Source organism: Myotis lucifugus, unplaced genomic scaffold (assembly GCF_000147115.1).
Source record: "Myotis lucifugus unplaced genomic scaffold, Myoluc2.0 scaffold_29, whole genome shotgun sequence".
NCBI lineage: Eukaryota > Metazoa > Chordata > Mammalia > Chiroptera > Vespertilionidae > Myotis > Myotis lucifugus.
The window spans coordinates 9,106,717-9,127,247 of record NW_005871077.1 but is presented as its reverse complement, the minus strand read 5'-3'; positions in this window follow the sequence as shown (position 1 = coordinate 9,127,247).

The following is a 20,531-nucleotide window of genomic DNA, read 5'->3' as shown; positions in this document are numbered from 1 at the left end:
TATAAGCAGTCAGGAAAAGAAGATTGACATTCCTTAGAGACATCCAGGATGGTTTTTCAGAGAAAGTGAGAAATGAGGCTTTAAAATATAAGTAGGAGTTTGCTACACAAAAGAGGGAGAAGAGAGCCCAAGCAGACAGAGCTGTCTTTGAAAAGGTGAAGAGACATGAAAGATAGTAAAATCTAGAGGAAACAGACTAGAACCTGATAGGAGTACAGGAATGGGTCATCACATAGGAAGCCAGCTCTCGTGGAAATGCCTTCATAGAAATTAGTAAATATTCTAACAACAGAGGCTTATTGGAGATTTGTCCTAAAAGGAACATCTTGAAATTCACCACCAGTCAGCTCTAAATTTGAGTGATCCCCACTTACCCAAAGTTCATTGCCTGGTCATCTCAATTCTAAAATATAGTAAAGATCTAGAAAGTCTTTTGAGCAATTACAGGGGTTTCTCTGGTATGTTCTTCCCTAGAGAGTGCCTCAAATTCTTTCACAGATTCAATTTCTTCTGATGTTGAAGATAATTCTAATTAGTTAGACTTTCTTCATGGATTTGAAGTAGTAAATTGAATGGTTGGGAAAGGCTGTAAAATTGACTTTAACAATATTAAGAAATAATATTTAAATTAAAGAAAGAAAAATTTAAAAAAAGACCAATGATCTAACACAATGAACCTTAATTTTCCTGCCTGATAAACATTCAATGTTTAAGGTTTAAAAGCAGTGGAGTGCCAAGTTTTGGTGACAAGGTCTGGATAAATATTTAAAAGTAATTAATACTTTTCTTTCATGATGGTGCTGATGATGAAGTTGTACATGGGCTATTTTGTCCATGAAGTAGTAGCCATGAGTTTTAAGTATTCTGTTCATTTTAATAGACCTAGCACCCTATTGTTCATGAATTCAGAAAGCTTTTATACCACAAATCACTAGAACTTCAACTTCTATGAAGACTGAGGTTACAGCCATAATCCTCTGATAGTGAGATCTACCTTCACCCTCTTTTCTAAAATGATATAAATTATAACAATAAATAACATCCAAATTGATTACTAGGATTAGCTCCCTCCTATTGTCAAAATCTCCAATAATATACAAATATTTGAGTGATTGGGCAACTTTTTTAGGTTTTTCCAAATTATATATATATATATTGTTATTAATCCTCACCTGAGGATATTTTCCTATTGATTTTTAGGGAGAGTGGAAGAGAGAGGGGAAGACAGAGAGAAAAGTCGATGTGGGAGAAACACATCAATTGGTTGCCAGGGCCCAAGGTGCCTGCAACCAAGGTACGTGCCCTTGACCAGAATTGAACCCAGGACCCTTTGGTCCGCAGGCCAGCACTCTATCCACTGAGCATTTGGCTCAGTTTTTATGATTGGTCAAAAATTCTCACGAACATTGGGTGTTTATAATATATTTCTGTAATGTGTCCCCTTTTGAGAATAAACAATGATTAGAATAATGATTAGAAATTAGAATTACAATGAGTTTATTCTTTTCAAATTAATAAAAATGTTTATACTTTTTGTTGAACTAGGAGTTTAACTCCTAGTAAAACAATCATCATTTTTCTGGACATGTATTCTACTACCAGTTATATTTATCTCTTGTCTGTATGTGAACATTTTGCCTCACACTAATACTCATGAAAAATAAGATCATATTGCTGTTAAGTATTATTATGAATTTCAGTTTCCCAATTTCCTCTCTTTCCAAAACCAAAAGTCCTGTCCAATTGCAACCATGATGATGATAACTTTGAAAATAAAAATAAGGTAAATGCAAACGTTCTGTGTGTCACTCAAAACATCTGTATGAATACTTTTAATCATCTAAAAAAACAGCAATTGTGAGTATACCCAACTTTGCTGCTTGTTGTTATTATTTCTGGTATCTTAATTAAGCAAATTGGGGTGAGTTCTTCATGATATAAAAGTCAGAGGTATTTAGAGCTAGCAGGTTTCTTAGAGGTATTCTAGTTCAAAACTTTTATTATTTTTCCTGATCACAAAAAGGAGCCGGTTAAGTGACATACAGAAGGAGACATTGCTAACCAGCAACACAATCATATTCTAGTGCAGTGATGACGAACCTTTTGAGCTCAGCATGTCAGCATTTTGAAAAACCCTAACTTAACTTTGGTGCCGTGTCACATATAGAAATTTTTTGATATTTGCACCCATAGTAAAACAAAGACTTATATTTTTGATATTTATTTTATATATTTAAATGCCATTTAACAAAGAAAAATCAACCAAAAAAATGAGTTCACGTGTCACCTCTGACACGCGTGTCATAGGTTCGCCATCACTGTTCTAGTGCCTGATTTCAGTCCCAGACCAGCTCCAGCACTGTGCCCTGCCTTCCAACTCCTGGGTTATTTTATTATAGACCCAGCAAACTCTTAAAGAAAAACTGTATTTCCAAATCCCAGGTACCCAACAATGGCAGGGAACTAGGGAGTGAGCGTGCAAAGTGGGGCTCACCTCCTTGGTTACTGTAGCTGCTGACTATGGAAGGCAGGAAAGTATCTAGCCAACTCTGAAAAAGAACCAGGCTTTTCTGCAGAACTATATTGTGATGGAGCCATGTTCCATCTGTATTAAGTGACAGCTGTGATAGGTGTAAATATCCCTGTGTTGTACATTTCATGGAAACAATACAGTTGGGCAATCTGACTCAAAACTGCAGCCTGCTGTGCACTCCTTCTCAACATCTCAACTGCCAGACCTCAAAGGGGAAGAAAAAGTAGGGAGAAGGCAAGCCATCAGACCAAAATAATCACAGCTGTGGTGACTGCCCCAGTTACTGCCTAGGACCTAGGTGCATTTTTTAAATTTATATCCATTTATTTAATCTGAATTACTAAACTTAGATAATATCATCATGTTACTGATAAATACACAGAGAGGTTACAGAGATTGCCAAGTGCCCTGAACTAACCATCAGCTGACCTAGGCCTGTTGATCCTGGTGTTCAAGATTTTTATTGCTATATGAAAATATTTTATCCGTTGTTCCCCTCCTATGTTCCTCTGCTTCACTTCTCAAGAAGGTAGTAATTGGAGTTCATTAATATAAGAAAAATCAGTAATTTATACATTCTCAGCCCTAGAAAACATAAGCATAATATTTTCTTAGCCTTTTACAAGCTGCTGTGAGGTCAGACATAATAGTTAAACAGCAGAACGAATCACTTTAATGACTCACCACAGCTGTACATTTTTCTTTTCTTTCTTTTTTTATTGTTTTGGCATTGGCTATTTAAACATGGAAAATGTAATAAAATCTTATAAAAGAGAGGAGTGAAAAATTATAACAGAAGCTGAATTCTGAAATACATTGAACTATGATGACAGACAAAAGCCATCATAGTGGTGTACAGCGAGTGTTACTCCGAATCTGTTGAAGAATAGGGTCCTGAAAACCATATGGCACTTTGTGCCAAACATGGCCATACCTTATGGGTCCTGCCAATGTGTTTCCCTGTCCGTCATCAGTTCATCTGTGTCACCTGTGAAGCCATGGAAGTAATGATTCGCCAAAACACTGTAAATTATTCCCAAATACAATTCAGTTTGTATGGCATCAGGAAGCTGTTTTAAACAACAATATGTAAGAAAGTGAGAACAAAAGACAACTTTGAAAAGTATATGTATTTTTAAAGAGTTCTCAGGAAAAGATCATATGTTCAGAGTCCATATTTCCAGCTATATTTTTACATATCTGATAGTGACAAATTCCATTTCTTCATAGGTATGTACATGCATCCAGGCACAAGGTGACCATTGAAAACATGGTCCTGCTGGTCAGTGGTGCTTATTGTTCACTCCCTCTCCCTGCCAGTCTCTGTTTTCCCTTGTGTATCTCAGCTGTCAAGAGTGAAACTGATTGGGAGCTTCAGGTTTAACTCTACCCAGTCCACAAGTCAATTTTGCCCATTTCATAGGACATCATCACCTGCACTACCACCCAGAGGTTTTGAAAGATGTCTTCTTGGTTCCAAAATACCACCCCTGTGCCTATCAAGCTGTGTCTCAGTTATCTACTGTTGCATAACAAACCACCTACAACTTAGTGGTGCAAAATAACCAACCATATATCTGGTCACATTTCTGGGGGTTCACAGTGAGGTGGTTTGCAGCTGGGATGGCTGGTCCCTAATCATGTGTTTTTAGCTGGGGTCCTTCATGCTACAGACTGGCTCATCTCAGCTGGCCTCACTCACATGCCTGGCAGCTGCTTGAGGCTGTCTGCTAGGGCACCTTGTTTTCTTCCATGTGGCCTCTCATCCTCTAGTAGGCTAGACAGGACTTCTTTTTTTATTTTGGTAGAAGCATTCCAAGAGGGACAGAGGAGATACTGCAGGGACACTTGAGACCTTGCTCAGAAGTCATGCAACACAATATTCACTGTGTTGTATTAGACCAGTGGTTCTCAACTTTGGCTGCACATTAGAATCACCTGGGCCTGATTTCTGGGCCTCATCCTCTGGAAATTCTGTTTCTTTGTTATGAGGTGGGGCCACAACATTAGTAACAAAGAAACAGAACTTCTAGAGGATGAGGCCCAGAAATCAGGATTTTAAAAAGATTCCCAGGTGATTCTAATATGCAACCAAGGTTGAGAACCACTGTATTAGACAAAGAAAATAATAAGGTCAGTCCAGATTCAGATGGTAGGGAAATGGACACATTTTTAATCCATCACAGCATGCTTAACAACATTAAATAATACCCTCTGCTTTGTAATCCCCCATCCTTTAAAATAGGTTAAAATTGAATCAATTTTCTGATGGTTATTTGTCACTCTGCTGGGTCTAGAGTCCTATCCTGAGCCCCAGCCTGTTGGGTTTCTTGTCCCTCAAAGAATAACTGTACTCCTGGACCTTGTTCTAAACATAAGGATGCTCCAATCATGGCAATAAACTTTTGTGGCTGCTATCCTTATTCATAAGATCAGACTGTTACCATAGAGCAGCGGTTCTCAACCTGTGGGTCGCGACCCCTTTGGGGGTCTAACAACCCTTTCACAGGGGTTGCCTAAGACCATCGGAAAACACATATATAATTACATATTGTTTTTGTGATTAATCACTATGCTTTAATTATGTTCAATTTGTAACAATGAAATTGGGGGTCACCACAACATGAGGAACTATATTAAAGGGCATTAGGAAGGTTGAGAACCACTGCCATAGAGAGTCAGTCAGAGCACCGGGAAATCTCCCCTATTGGCCAAGATGGCACCAGGGGAGTTTCTTACACTCAGCTCACCCAAAGATAAAAATATGAATGGATAGGGCCCAAGAGCTCCAACAGCTAGTAAGATCATTGGATAAGGAGAGAGGGGGAAGCCCTCCTCTACTTTTTTTATAAGAACTGCAGTCTTGCACAGGAGGGGGAGATGGTCCTTCTTTAGATGGAAGTTCGCCATTCTCCTAGGTTATATGGTAACTGAGTAAAACCTCTTTCCTTTTGCACTAACATCTGCCTTAGGATTTTGGCTTTCATTGAGGCAGGCAATGGAACCTGCGTTTTTTGGTAACGAGACACCAGGTTGTTAAATTCTGGCCCAGATCATTCACCTAATAAATACTTATTAAGCTTCTGCTCTGTGTCACTAGACACTAGATACTTGACTTTCTGGTATTTTGAAGAGCAGATATATATACAGGTCAATTGCTTTGTAATGTAAAGATTGTGCTACAGAAGTCTAAATGACAAGCTGATGGGCACCACAATCCAAGAAAAAGTTGACCAAAGAGAGGATGTTTAAACTGGATTCTAAAGGATGAGTAAAAGTTTGCCAGCTGATGATGGCAGAGAAAGGAATTTCATGTGAACAAAGCTACACAGTTATGGTGAGAAGCTGAGTCACATTTTACATCCTAGTAAGCCCTTTTTATGTGAACATAAAGACAAACATGGGATGAGGCAGAAAAGGCAGATTAAGTCATACGGAGAAGCAATGAAGCTGAGAAGTTTGTTTGTTATACTTCAGATAGGAATCCAGCTGTCAGGTGTTCCCAGACTTGCTGATGCTCAGAATAACCAGAATCTCAGCCCAGATTAACAAATCAGGAGAGCCTTGGAGCCTGGGAGTCTGAGTTTTTAACAACTATTTTAGTTATTCTGATGACAATCTCTACTAAGAAGCCCTGTCCTAATCTAACAGGGGAATGAACTCACATAGGGTTTAAAATAAAGTGATGATTACATTTAGATTTTGAAAAAGTGACTCAGTTGAATGGCAGTGTGGAGAGATGAGAGACACCAACTGGAAGGATGTCCCAATGACCTGAGGAAGAAAGCAATGACAAGGATTTGAACCAGGAATAGAGAAGGGTCAGACACAACAGACCTTTCTGTAGAAGCATCACTTGAGTTTTATGGGAGGAAAGTGAGGTAAATGAGGAAAGAAATAAAAAAAATAATGAACAATTCTAAAATTTCCAGCCCTGAGTGTAAGTAATGCCATTAGCTGAGTTCTAGTATTTGGAAAACTAAAATAGAAAGAATGATAAAGCATTTTACTTTACACATGGGGAATTTGAAATATCAATAAGATATTAAGATGGATCTGTCTATATTAAAGTTGTAAAAGTGTGTATGAAACTTAAAAAATAGTAAAGAGCCCTAAACTGAAAAATATCAACAAAAGATATGGTAGCTACAGAAGATACAGTATCTAAAGCCAGGAATCATGTAGAATAATAGTTCTCAAACTTTAAAGAGAATAAAAATCATCTAAGAATCCTGTTGAAAGGTTTGGGCTGTTCCCTAGAGATTCTGATTCATGAGGTCTGGGATAAATACTTGTAACCAGAAGTAAAGGTGATTACTAGGACTATATTATGAGAAACACTGATGTAGACAGAGCATAAGGATGTCAGAGAAAATTCCTGAGGGCACCAGCAAATAAGAGACAAAGAAGGAACAAAAAGCAATAGAAGGTGTTGTGGCCTATCTTGTCCCTCAAATTCACATGCTGAATGAAGTTCTGACTGCCAGGTACCTCAGAATGTGACTATATTTGGAGATAGGACCTGTAAATAGGTGATTAAGTTAAAACTAGGTCATATGGCCCTGGCTTGTTTGGTTCAGTGGATAGAGCGTCGGCCTGCATATTGAAACATCCCAGGTTCAATTCCAGTCAAGGGCACATGCCTGGGTTGTGGGCTTGATCCCCAGTAGGGGGCTTGCAGGAGGCAGCCAATCATTGATTCTCTCTTATCATTGATGTTTCCATCTTTTTCTCTGAAATCAATAAAAATATATTTTTAAAAAACAAAAACAAACAAAACAAAAAAACCCTAGGTCAGTGGTCGGCAAACTCATTAGTCAACAGAGCCAAATATCAACAGTACAATGATTGAAATTTCTTTTGAGAGCCAAATTTTTTAAACTTAAACTATATAGGTAGGTACATTCAACTTTAAATTCAACTTTAAATTCACGGTTTTCGTCTTCAGTTTTTCTTTGCTTCTTCTTTGTAGCCATCTCAAACAGGGCACCTAAAAAAATGTTTCATTTCATAATAATAAAGCCACCAACACAAAAGAATTACAATTCTTAAATTGATGACAAAAATACCTGTAGGATTTGCGTGGTTGGAAAAATTCAGGTAACTTTAAGCTTTGAGTAGGTACTTTTGTCACCCACGCGCGATTTGCGGACGCAACTAGCACTAACCACTGCACATGAGACTGCTGACTGACTGGCTCACTCAACTCATGCATGAACCGCACACCTCCCCTGTGCTGCGTCTCCCGTCGCCCGACCGACAGACACCCCCAAATTCTTCTAACGCCACTTCTTCAAAATAGACTCGCCCAGGCCGAAAACCGACTGGGCATGGGCCACGAAGTTTCAATCGCACTGTATGTGCGCGCCCACATGTGGTATTTTGTGGAAGAGCCACATGTGGCTCGCAAGCCGCAGTTTGCCGACCACTGCTCTAGGTCATATGGCTAACCCTTAATCTAATATGACTATGTCCTTACAAGAATTGGAGATTAGAACACAGATATACACAGAGGTAAGGCTATGTGGAGACACAGGGAGAAGACAGCCATCCACAAGCCAAGGAGAGAGGATTCTGAAGAATCTTATTCTGCTCTTAGTCTTAAACTCTTAGCCTCCAGATCTATTAGAAAATTAATTTCTGTTATGTACTAGTAAGTGTATGGTGTTTTGTTATGGCAGTCCTAACAAACTAACACAGAAGCTAATATAGAGAGATCAACATGATAAGATAAAAAATGAGAGTAATTGCTAAGTGATCTTAGAAACATCAGCAGCAATAGAGAGTGGGGCATAAAGCAAAATACAATAGGTTAAAGATTTACTTTGGTAGTTGCAAAGTGGAATTTAGGTTGATAGCTTGAAAAGTATGCACATTTGAGAAGTTGTTTTAGGATAGAGAAGAGTTGAACATGTTGATACTTAAAAAAAACAACACAAAACCTGCAAAGACTGTATTGAAAGTTAAAGCAAATTAAGGCAGGAGACAATTAGAAAGAAGTCAGAACATGAGTATAAATGGAGGAGGATGAAGATGAGAAGATGAAGGAGATAGGGAGGAAGAAGAAGGAGAGGGAAAAAAGGAAATGAAGAAGGATCAGAGGAGGAGAAGGTTACAACAGAAGAGAAGGTGAAAAAGACAGGTGATATGGTAAATTTGAAATAGAAAATTCTAGAACGAAGGTGTTGACACTCTGTGTTTCTGAAAATAGGCATCTTTTTTTCCCAGAAAAGTAAAAGATGTGGTTATCAGCTGAGAGTTAGGGATTGTGGCTGAGATTTTTACTGAGATTAAGTGAATACATGGCATATGTTGAATGGGAATCAATATGTTTCTGATGAAGTGTGACAAGACCTGGGCAGTCTAATTTTACCCAATTTACAAAATAAACAGGGGTACTTAGAGCCCACCCTTTCTGTCATTCTCTCTTTAGTTGACTGAATGCATCTGAAATCAGTCAATTCAGGCTTCATAATTAACTGCTTGGAAACACAATATTGTCTTTAAATTTTTGGTTTATGAAATAGAAAGAAAAGTAGGACCAACTATGACCTAGGTAGCTTCTTATAGTGTCAAGGATTAACTTAATGCATTTTTTTACACTCTTTATTGAGTTTCTTATATATGCCTATAAGGTCCCTAGGTAGTAACATAAGATACAAAAATAAATGTCATCTTTGATCTTATACAGGTCATAATCTAATCATAAAAATTAAAAACTTGCCCTAGCCAGCTTGGCTCAGTGGATAGAGCGTCAGCCTGCAGACGGAAGGGTCTCAGGTTCGATTCTGGCCAAGGGTACATGCCTGGGTTATGGGCTTGATCCCCAGTAGGGGGTGTGCAGGAGGCAGCCAATCAATGATTCTCTCTCATCATTGATGTTTCTATCTCTCTCTCCTTCTCCCTTCCTCTCTGAAATCAATAAAGATATATATTAAAAAAAACTTACATTAAGCATAAATACTGCACAACAGGTAAACATAAGGTAGAGAGGGAGCAGAGAGGAAGGATAACAATGACTAATCTTGTCAAATGATGTCAAAAGAAGTGGATCCTATGTGGAAGGTCGCCAGGAAATAAAGCCAAGAAAGGTGATTCCAGACAATTGGGACACAGGTATAAAGATATGGGGGCAAGAAGCAGCTGATCTGTGCAAAGGAAAGTATGTAAGGTGACACTACTGTCATTTAGGACATGAGAAATTGAATGGGGAGAGATAAAATTAGAGGCAGACAAAAAGGCATAACATGAAGCTGCAGGCTTTATTTGCACATGTAAGCTTGCTCAGGAAAATGGAGTAGAGAGGGAAGGAAGAGGTCCAACAGGGGAAAAATCCTAGAGATTACCATTATTGAAAGATTACAGGAAGGAAGCCTGTGGAATAACCTGAAAATAAGCAACTGAGCAGTTTAAGAAGAGTTGGGAAAAGGTGGCATCAGAGAAGGAAATGGAGAAAAGAATTTAAGGAAACCATAGTAAACAGTGTCAAATGTCACTGAAAGGTCCATAAAAAAAAAAAAAAGAACTGAAATTCTTCTATTTGACTTGGCAAATAAGGGCTGGTAGATATCTTAGCAAGGACTTTTTCAGTGATATGGTGACAACTAAGGTGTTAGTATCTATAGTCCTTTTTATTTTCTCCAGTGTCATACCAGAGTCAACATAAAGTGCCACCAGGTAAACAATGCTTTCTCATGATCCAGGCAGGTCACTTCCCATGGACACAGTTATCTGAATCACAGAATATAGGACACAACATAGGACAGAATGTAGGACACAATAGAGGACACAAAAAATTAGTCTGTGAAAGATAATCAATTAAGAATCCATTTAGGAGAAACGAAGATGGCAGCATAGGTAAACACCTGAAATTGCTGCCTCTCACAACCACTTCAAAACTACAACTAAAAGACAAAACGTACATCAACCAGAACTACAGGAAGGCTGACTGAGTGGAAATTCTACAACTAGAAGGAAAGAGAAAAGCACACTGAGACTCAGAGGAGGTGCGGAAGTAAAGTGCAGAGGTACGGAGGCACACGCGGAAAGGGCTGGCAACTGAGGACGCGGTTGTCTTTTTCAATCAGGAGGGAGACACAAGCTCCTGACTGCTCTGAACTCCAGTTTCGGGCAAGTCGCTGGGGACCCAGACTCTTACGGGGAGAAACTGGACTGTCTGGCATCAGGGGGAACTCGAGGGCGGCTTTCTCTCAGAGGTGCTTGCAGTGATTACCACGGGACACTGAGACCCGGGGCCTCTTAGGGCAGGGCTGAGGATCAGCCATAGCTGTTTTCTCCACCCTGTTGATTCCCTGAGACCCCACCCAAGCTGTGGCAGAGGCTTTTGCATATGAACGGCCTGGCCCTTTGCAATCTAAAATTACCTAACAAAATGCAGCTGGGTCAGACAGAGACAGAACATCCAAATGAAGGCCCAAGGCCCCACAGCAGCTTGCATTGCTTCACAGCTGGGCCTCATCTGGGCACCTCCTCCAAACCCCAAACAAAGAAGAGGAATCTGCAGATCTCTCTGTAGCTCCTGTTGGGTAGCCTCAGGCAGAGGCTAAATTAGCACCTCCTTAGAGATCCAAGAGCCAGTGTACCCAGTGGTCAGAGTGGGACCATCCAGATTACAACTCCTCAGATCCATAAGGGACACACTCAGGGGGCAGACTCAGTGAGCACCAAAGCCCCACTAAAGCAAGTCTTGCCCCATAAGGGTATCTCCAGCATAGAAGTTCTCCCACTGTAGACACAGCTGATTCTCACAGCCAATTGGCCTGGGGGTTAATTCCTCCCAGTGATACCTACAACAATCAAGGCTTAACTACAACAAGTCTGTGCACAAAGCCCGCAAAGGGGTACACCAAGAGTGTCTACCTCAGGTAATTGGGGAGGCTGAGCCACTGGGCCCTATAGGACACCTAGCACAGAAAGCCACTCTATCAACACAGGGAAGCAGCCATAATGAGGAGACAAAGAAACAGGTCACAAATGACAGAAATGGAGGAAAGCAAACTACTGGATATAGAGTTCAAAACCATGGTTATAAGGTTTTTCAAGAATTTTGTAGAAACCACCGATAAATTTAGTGAGACCCTCAATAAATCAAGTGAAACCCTCGAGGATATGAAAAAGAACCAACTAGAAATTAAGCATACACTGACTGAAATAAAGAATATTATACAGAGATCCAAGAATCAAGTCAAAGATTTGAAATACGAAGAAGCAAAAAACACCCAACCGGAAAAACAAAAAGAAAAAAGAATCCAAAAATATGAAGATAGTGTAAGGAGCCTTTGGGACAACTTCAAGCGTACCAACATCCGAATTTTAGGGGTGCCAGAAGAAGAGAGAGAGCAAGATATTGAAAACCTATTAGAAGAAATAATGACAGAAAACTTCCCCTACCTGGTGAAAGAAGTAGACTTACAAGTCCAGGAAGTGCAGAGAACTCCAATCAATAGGAATCCAAAGAGGACCACACCAAGACACATCATAATTAAAATGCCAAGGGCAAAAGACAAAGAGAGAATCTTAAAAGCACCAAGAGAAAAACAGTTAGTTACCTACAAGGGAATGCCCATATGACTGTCAGTGATTTCTCAACAGAAACCATACAGGCCAGAAGGGAGTGGCAAGAAGTATTCCAAGTGATGAATAGCAAGAACCTACAACCTAGATTACTTTACCCAGCAAAGCTATCATTCAGAATTGAAGGTCAGATAAAGAGCTTCACAGATAAGAAAAAGCTAAAGGAGTTCATCACCACCAAACCAGTATTATATGAAATGTTGAACGGTATCCTTTAAGAAGAGAAAGAAGAAAAAAAAGGTAAAGATAAAAATTATGAACAACAAATACATATCTATCAACAAGTGAATCTAAAAATCAAGTGAATAAAAAAATTTATGAACAGAATAAACTGGTGAATATAATAGAATCAGGGGCACAGAAAGGGAGTGGACTGACAATTCTTGGGGGGAAAGGGGTGTGGAGGGTGTAGGAAGAGACTGGACAAAAATCGTACACCTATGGATGAGGACAGTGGGGGTGGAGGGTAAGGGCAGAGGGTGGGGTGGGAACCGGGTGGAAGGGAGCTATGGGGGGGAAAAGAGGAACAACTGTAATAATCTGAACAACAAAGATTTATTAAAAATGGGGGAAAAAGAATCCATTTAGAAAAAGATTTTTAAAACATCTATACTAATAATAGAGGAATATGCAAATTGTCTGGGACACCATCATGTAATGACCAATCAGGACGGGGGCAGGGCCACATAGGAGAGCTCTCAGCATGCCTGCGCCGGGGGTTTGAAGGGCACGGAGAGGGAGGGAGTGCAAATAGGCAGTTAGGGGATCAGGCCAGGAGGGGAGATCAGATAGGCAGTTAGGGGGATCAGGCCAGGAGGGGAGATCAGATAGGCAGTTAGGGGGATCAGGCCAGGAGGGGAGCACAGATAGACAGTTAGGGCGATCAGGCCGGCAGAGGGGAGTAGTTAGGCAGTTAGGGGGACCAGGCCAGGAGGGGAGCACAGATAGGCAGTTAGGGGGATCAGGCCGGCAGAGGGGAGTAGTTAAGCAGTTAGGGTGATCAGGCCAGGAGGGGAGACCAGTTAAGGGATCAGGCCAGGAGGGGAGAGCAGATAGGCAGTTAGGGGGATCAGGCCAGGAGGGGAGAGCGGTTAGGCAGTTAGGGGGATCAGGCCAGGAGGGGAGAGCAGTTAGGGCCATCAGGATGGCAGGGGAGCAGTTAGAGGCATCAGGCAGGCATGCAGGTGAGCATTTAGGAGCCAGTGGTTGCAGATTGTGAGAGGGATCCCGGATTGGAGAGGATGCAGGCTGGGCTGAGGGACCCTGCCCCCCATGCATGAATTTTGTGCACCGCGCCTCTAGTGCATGTATAATTAGATTTTTTAAATTGTGATAATAACATTTAACATGAAATCCACCCTCTTAACAAATGTTTAAGTGTAACATTCAATGCTGTTAACTATAGGCACCCCATTGTACAGCAAATCTCTAGAATTTATTCATTTCACATAACTAAAAACAATTAGATGTCTTACTTATCTAAAAACTGTTTACATTTCCATTAAGTTTGAATTATCCTGATTTTTCCTGGTCTTGATGAACTTAAGCCTGATTAACATAACTAAAGCATGCTCAATAATGAGACATTGAGCTTTTTTACTTTCAGAGAGCTTCCATTTGCCCTTGATCACATATGCCCAATAAGAGAGACCTAATCACTTCCAAAGGAGTTTTCTGAGCACTATCACTGACTCAAATGTAGTTTACTTTTGCCTTTTGGCAAAGAAGAAAGCAGAAATGAGGTAACAGCAAAAGTAAAATTTTGTGATATTTTATTATCTCCTTCCAATCAGTCATTTCCTATGCTCTAGTTCCTAGGTCTCTTTCAGTTCTCCCTAACATAGGGATCCAGAAATATTATAGTCACTGTTCTGATTACAAGGAGTCCTATGGATTAATCTCTGCTGTTTTCAAATGTTAAAGGCACCACAGATGGTCTAACATTTTTTAAACAAAATATACAGTGTTTTTAACTGAACAAAAAAAAACCTCTTTCTTTATTTCAATAACAAAACTTTTATACTCTATTTGTTTAAATTAAGTCATCAAATAAATTAGAATGCCCTATATGAGGTATAGCCACAGACTAGATTTTGAATGAGATTGAGTTTCTCTTCTGTTGCCCTGTCAACCAAGACTTAAATGGCTTTCTTCCACTCCTAATACCTCCTCACCATGTGATAAGAGCTTTACAGCTTTACTCTTAGTTAGTCATGACTTATAAAATCAGCTGTTTTTAATACAGACTTCTGAAAACTTTATAAAATAATTCAAGTATTGAATTCCAAATTATGGAATCTCAGCCCATGTACCAATTTGCAGGAAAGAGATGTTATTCATTGCCTGATAATTAACCTATATGTGTATACTGATATATCAAAGACACAGCGTTTGACTGTTCAGTCACATGGCTTGACAGCACCTACAGTGGTTAAAATTGGGACCACCCAAGCATACTTTGGCTATGTTGTTGTCTTTCCCTATCTGGGTGGCCATATTTTCCTTGCCATGTAAAAGGCATCCAGCTCCTCAGACAAACCCCATTTGTAGCTGGCCAATCTATTTCTTGGCAATCATAAAGCAAGCTGTTGAGTGCCAGCCTTACCCATCTGTCATGAGTCTAGATCTCCAAACAGCTGGTGAAAACCTATACAGAATTGAGTGCTAGCCCCTGCTGTGGAGATGGATGTCGCTGTGGAATTAAACACACACATGTTCACTCATGCTCCTTCTTACTTTGCAAACACATTGTGACAATTCATACAATCTCCTGAATGGATTTGATTACATTAAATGCCTCTGGTTAAATTTTTTCCCCCACAAAATGTGGTATCTCTGACTCCAGATTTTGGGTGGAGCCCGAAGGACCCTGCCTGTAGAGTCTGTGTGTCCTACTTCCATATGCTCTGAAGTGGATTTTGTCCTCCTTTAGGCCAAAACTCATAGCAGCAGGGAGCAGGAATATGAATCTTTCCCAGATATAGCACAGCAGGGCTCAGATTTTCTCAGGCAAAGGAAAAGAGATTATTTTCCCTCAATATTGGCTCCATTTATCTAAAAGCCAACTCTTTAACATGTTGTAATTCTCTTATAAATAAACCCAGTGGTGTGAGCCTTTCAGGTTATAGCTTTACTATCAAGTATCAGGTGTCACAATCTGTATCTTGATACAATAAACTTAAGACTTTAGATCTAGATGGGACTACCTGTCAATAATGCTGAACTATTACAGATGAAGAGCCTGGCAGGACTGGTGCGATGGCTTTAAAGAGACAAGGAATTTAAAATCAATAACAGAAGTTTTATTTATTCATTATGATTTTTGAGGACCTTGCAAGGAGATAAGGAATCTTATAAGGACAGACATATGAAGGTCATTCTTATCACTTACCATACCTAAGTGCTTCACCACTCTCTCATAAGCCTACTTATCTAAGTATGTTTCAAATATTCCCAACCTACCCTTTCTGCATGCACCATCACTCCCACCACTCCTTAGATTTATTTTGTAGCATATTTATCCTAAACCAAGCAAAACTTGCATGTAGGAAAGGATCAGTTATTTACACATAAATGTGCAGGTCCCTATTTCCACTGAATATCAAACCTGATTTCTGAATGGGAGGGAGAGGGGAAGATTTTGACACTATCTCCTTTAACTGTAATTACTTTCCTGTGCCTATAAAGTCAAAATTATTTAACATCAACAAATCAACAAGTATCTGAGTTCTTAATGTTTTATTACATATCTCTGATACTATGGAGGAAACAAAAAGCATCTATCAATAGAGGACATGGTGGACAATGCATAAATGTTTGCTGAAAGAACAAACAAGTGAGTGAACCGAGGGTTGGACAAAGTGCATATTATCATCTGTATTTGTGTTTATGGTCTCATGGTAGAAATGAAGTATTTATTTTGGGGTTACCATAATCATGTTCTGAACCAATTAAAAATAGACAAGGAGGAGGAAAATGAAGGTCAAAATAATAAATTCTTTTTTTTTAAATGTAAATTTTTTTAATTGTTTTATTGCTTAAAGTATTACAAAGAGTATTACATATGTCTCATTTTTTCCCCGCCCATAACAATCCCCCGGCCTCCCTACCCCCAGTGTCTTATATCCATTGGTTATGCTTATATGCATGCATACAAGTCTTTCGGTTGATCTCTTACCCCTACCCCCTTCCCGCGCTTTATCCCTCCCCGGCTTTCCCGCTGTAGTTTGACAGTCTGTTCGAGGCAGCTCTGCCTCTGTATCTATTTTTGTTCATAAGTTTATAATGGTCTTTATTATCCATGAGTGAGTGATATCATGTGGTTTTTTCCTTCATTGACTGGCTTATTTCACTTAGCATAATGCTCTCCAGTTCCATCTATGCCATTGCAAAGAGTAAGAGTTCCTTCTTTTTTACAGCAGCATAGTATTCCATCCTGTAGATGTACCACAGTTTTCTAATCCATTCATCAACTGATGGGCACTTAGGCTGTTTCCAGATATTAGCTATGGTGAATTGTGCTGCATATATCCTTTCTGACTGGTGTTTCTTGTTTCTTGGGATATATTCCTAGAAGTGGGATCACAGGGTCAAATGGGAGTTCCATTTTTTGTTTTTTGAGGAAACTCCATACTGTCTTCCATAGTGGCTGCACCAGTCTGCATTCCCACCAGCAGTGCAGGAGGGTTCCTTTTTCTCCACATCCTCTCCAGCACTTGTTGTTTGTTGATTTGTTGATGATAGCCATTCTGACAGGTGTGAGATGGTACCTCATTGCTGTTTTAATTTGCATCTCTTGGATGATTAGTGACTTTGAGCAAGTTTTCATATTTCTCTTGGCTTTCTGAATGTCCTCTTTTGAAAGGTGTCTATTTAGGTCCTTTGCCCATTTTTTGATTGGATTGTTTATCATGCTTTTGTTAAGTTGTATAAGTTCCCTATAAATTTTGGCGATTAGGCCCTTATCAGATATAACATTGGCAAATATGTTTTCCCACACAGTGGGCTTTCCTGTTGTTTTGTTGATGGTTTCTTTTGTTGTGCAGAAGCTTTTTATTTTGATGTAGTCCCATTTGTTCAATTTCTCTTTAGTTTCCAATGCCCTAGGAGCTGTATTGGTGAAGAAATGGCCTCGGCATATGTCTGAGATTTTGTTGCCTTTGGATTCCTCTAGTATTTTTATGGTTTCCCGTCGTACATTTAGGTCCTTTGTCCATTCTGAGTTTATTGTTGTGTATGGTGTGAGTTGGTGGTCTAGTTTCATTTTCTTGCATGTATGTGTCCAATATTCCCAACACCATTTATTGAAGAGACTATCTTGACTCCATTGTATGTTCTTGCCTCCTTTGTCAAATATTAATTGAGCATACTGGTTCGGGCCGATTTCTGGGCTCTCTATTCTATTCCATGGATCTATATGTCTGTTCTTGTGCCAATACCAGGCAGTTTTGAAAACAGTAGCTTTGTAATACAGCTTGATATCTGGTATTGAGATCCCACATACTTTGTACTTTCTCGGGATCGCTGCAGCTATTCGGGGTCTTTTTTTTATTCCAGATGAATTTTTGGAGAGTTCGTTCTAGATCTCTGAAGTATGCCGTTGGTATTTTAATGGGAAGTGCGTTGAATTTATAGATTGCTTTGGGTAGTATGGACATTTTAATGATGTTGATTCTACCAATCCATGAACACGGTATGTTCTTCCATCTGTTTATGTCTTCCTCTATCTCTTTTTTCAATGTCCTGTAGTTTTCTGAGTAGAGGTCTTTTACCTCTTTCGTTAAGTTTATTCCTAGGTAGCTTAATTTTTTTGGTGTGATGGTAAATGGGATTGCTTTTTTACTCTCTCTTTCTGTCAGTTCACTATTGGTGTAAAGAAATGCCATAGATTTCTTGGCATTAATTTTCTATCCTGCTACATTGCCAAATTCATGTATTAAGTCTAATAGTTTTTAGATGGAGTCTTTAGGGTTTTTTATGTATAATATCATGTCATCTGCAAATAAGGACAATTTTACTTCTTCTTTTCCAATATGGATGCCTTTTATTTCTTCTTCTTGTCTAATCGCAATGGCTAATACTTCCAGTACTATATCGAACAGGAGCAGTGAGAGTGGGCATCCCTGTCTTGTTCCTGTTCTTAGGGGAAATGGTGTTAGTTGTTGTCCATTGAGTATGATGTTGGCTGTGGGTTTGTCATATAAGGCTTTTATTATGTGGAGGTATGATCCTTCTATTCCCAACTTGCTGAGAGTTTTTATCAAAAATGGGTGTTGAATTTTGTCAAATGCCTTTTCTGCATCATTTGATATGACTATGTGGTTTTTTCTTTCAATTTGTTTATGTGATGTATCACGTTTATTGATTTGCGTATATTGTACCATCCTTGCATCCCTGGAATAAATCCTACTTGGTCATGGTGTATGATCTTTCTGATGTACTGCTCGATCCAATTTGCTAAGATTTTGTTGAGGATTTTGGCATATATGTTCTTGAGGGATATTGGCCGGTAATTCTCTTTCATTGTGTTCTCTTTTCCTGGTTTTGGTATTAGGGTGATGCTGGCTTCATAGAATGAGCTTGGAACTGTTCCTTCCTCCTGAATTTTTTGTAGTAGTCTGAGGAGGATAGGTTTTAGTTCTTCCTTGAATATGGTAAAACTCCCCTGAGAAGCCGTCTGGTCCTGGGCTTTTGTTTGCTGGAAGCTTTTTTTTTTTTATTGCTTAAAGCATTACAAAGGGTCTTACATATGTGTCCTTTTTTTTCCCCCCGCCCTTGACAATACCCTGGCTTCCCCTACCCCCCAGTGTCTTATGTCCATTAGTTATGCTCATATGCATGCATACAAGCCCTTCCGTTGATCTCTTAACCCCCTCCCTCCTGCCCCCCAACCCTCCCCGGCCTTCCCGCTGCAGTTTGACAATCTGTGTGAGGCAGCTCTGCCTCTGTATCTATTATTGTTCAAAAGTTTATAATGGTCTCTATTATCCATGAATGAGTGAGATCATGTGGTATTTTTCCTTCATTGACTGGCTTATTTCACTTAGCATAATGCTCTCCAGCTCCATCCATGCCGTTGCAAATGGTAAGAGTACCTTCTTTCTTACAGCAGCATAGTATTCCATCGTGTAGATGTACCACAGTTTTCTAATCCATTCATCTACTGATGGGCATTTAGGCTGTTTCCAGATCTTAGCTATGGTGAATTGTGCTGCTATGAACATATAGGTGCATATATCCTTTCTGATTGGTGTTTCTGGTTTCTTGGGATATATTCCTAGAAGTGGGATCACAGGGTCAAATGGGAGTTCCATTTCCAGTTTTTTGAGGAAACTCCATACTGTCTTCCATAGTGGCTGCACCAGTCTGCATTCCCACCAGCAGTGCACAAGTGTTCCTTTTTCTCCACATCCTCTCCAGCACTTGTTGTTTGTTGATTTGTTGATGATAGCCATTCTGACAGGTGTGAGATGGTACCTCATTGTTGTTTTGATTTGCATTTCTCGGATGATTAGTGACTTTGAGCATGTTTTCATATGTCTCTTGGCTTTCTGAATGTCCTCTTTTGAAAGGTGTCTATTTAGATCCTTTGCCCATTTTTTGATTGGATTGTTTATCTTCTTTTTCTTAAGTTGTAAGAGTTCCCTATAAATTTTGGAGATTAGGCCCTTATCAGATATGACGTTGGCAAATATGTTTTCCCATGCAGTGGGTTTTCTTGTTGTTTTGTTGATGGTTTCTTTTGTTGTGCAGAAGCTTTTTATTTTGATGTAGTCCCATTTGTTCATTTTCTCTTTAGTTTCAACTGCTCTAGGAGCTGTATCAGTGAAGAAATTGCTTCGGCATATGTCTGAGATTTTGTTGCCCTTGGATTCTTCTAGAATTTTTATGGTTTCCTGTCGTACATTTAAGTCCTTTATCCATTTTGAGTTTATTTTTGTGTATGGTGTAAGTTGGTGGTCTAGTTTCATTTTCTTGCATATATCTGTCCAATTTTCCCAACACCATTTATTGAAGAGACTATCTTGGCTCCATTGTATGTTCTTGCCTCCTTTGTCAAAAATTAATTGAGGATATTGGTTCGGGCCGATTTCTGGGGTCTCTATTCTATTCCATTGATCTATATGTCTGTTCTTGTGCCAGTACTAGGCAGTTTTGAGAACAGTGGCTTTGTAATACAGCTTGATATCTGGTATTGAGATCCCACCTACTTTGTTCTTTCTCAGGATTGCTGCAGCTATTCGGGGTCTTTTTTTATTCCAGATGAATTTTTGGAGAGTTCGTTCTAGATCTGTGAAGTATGCCGTTGGTATTTTAATGGGAAGTGCGTTGAATTTATAGATTGCTTTGGGTAGTATGGACATTTTAATGATGTTGATTCTACCAATCCATGAACATGGTATGT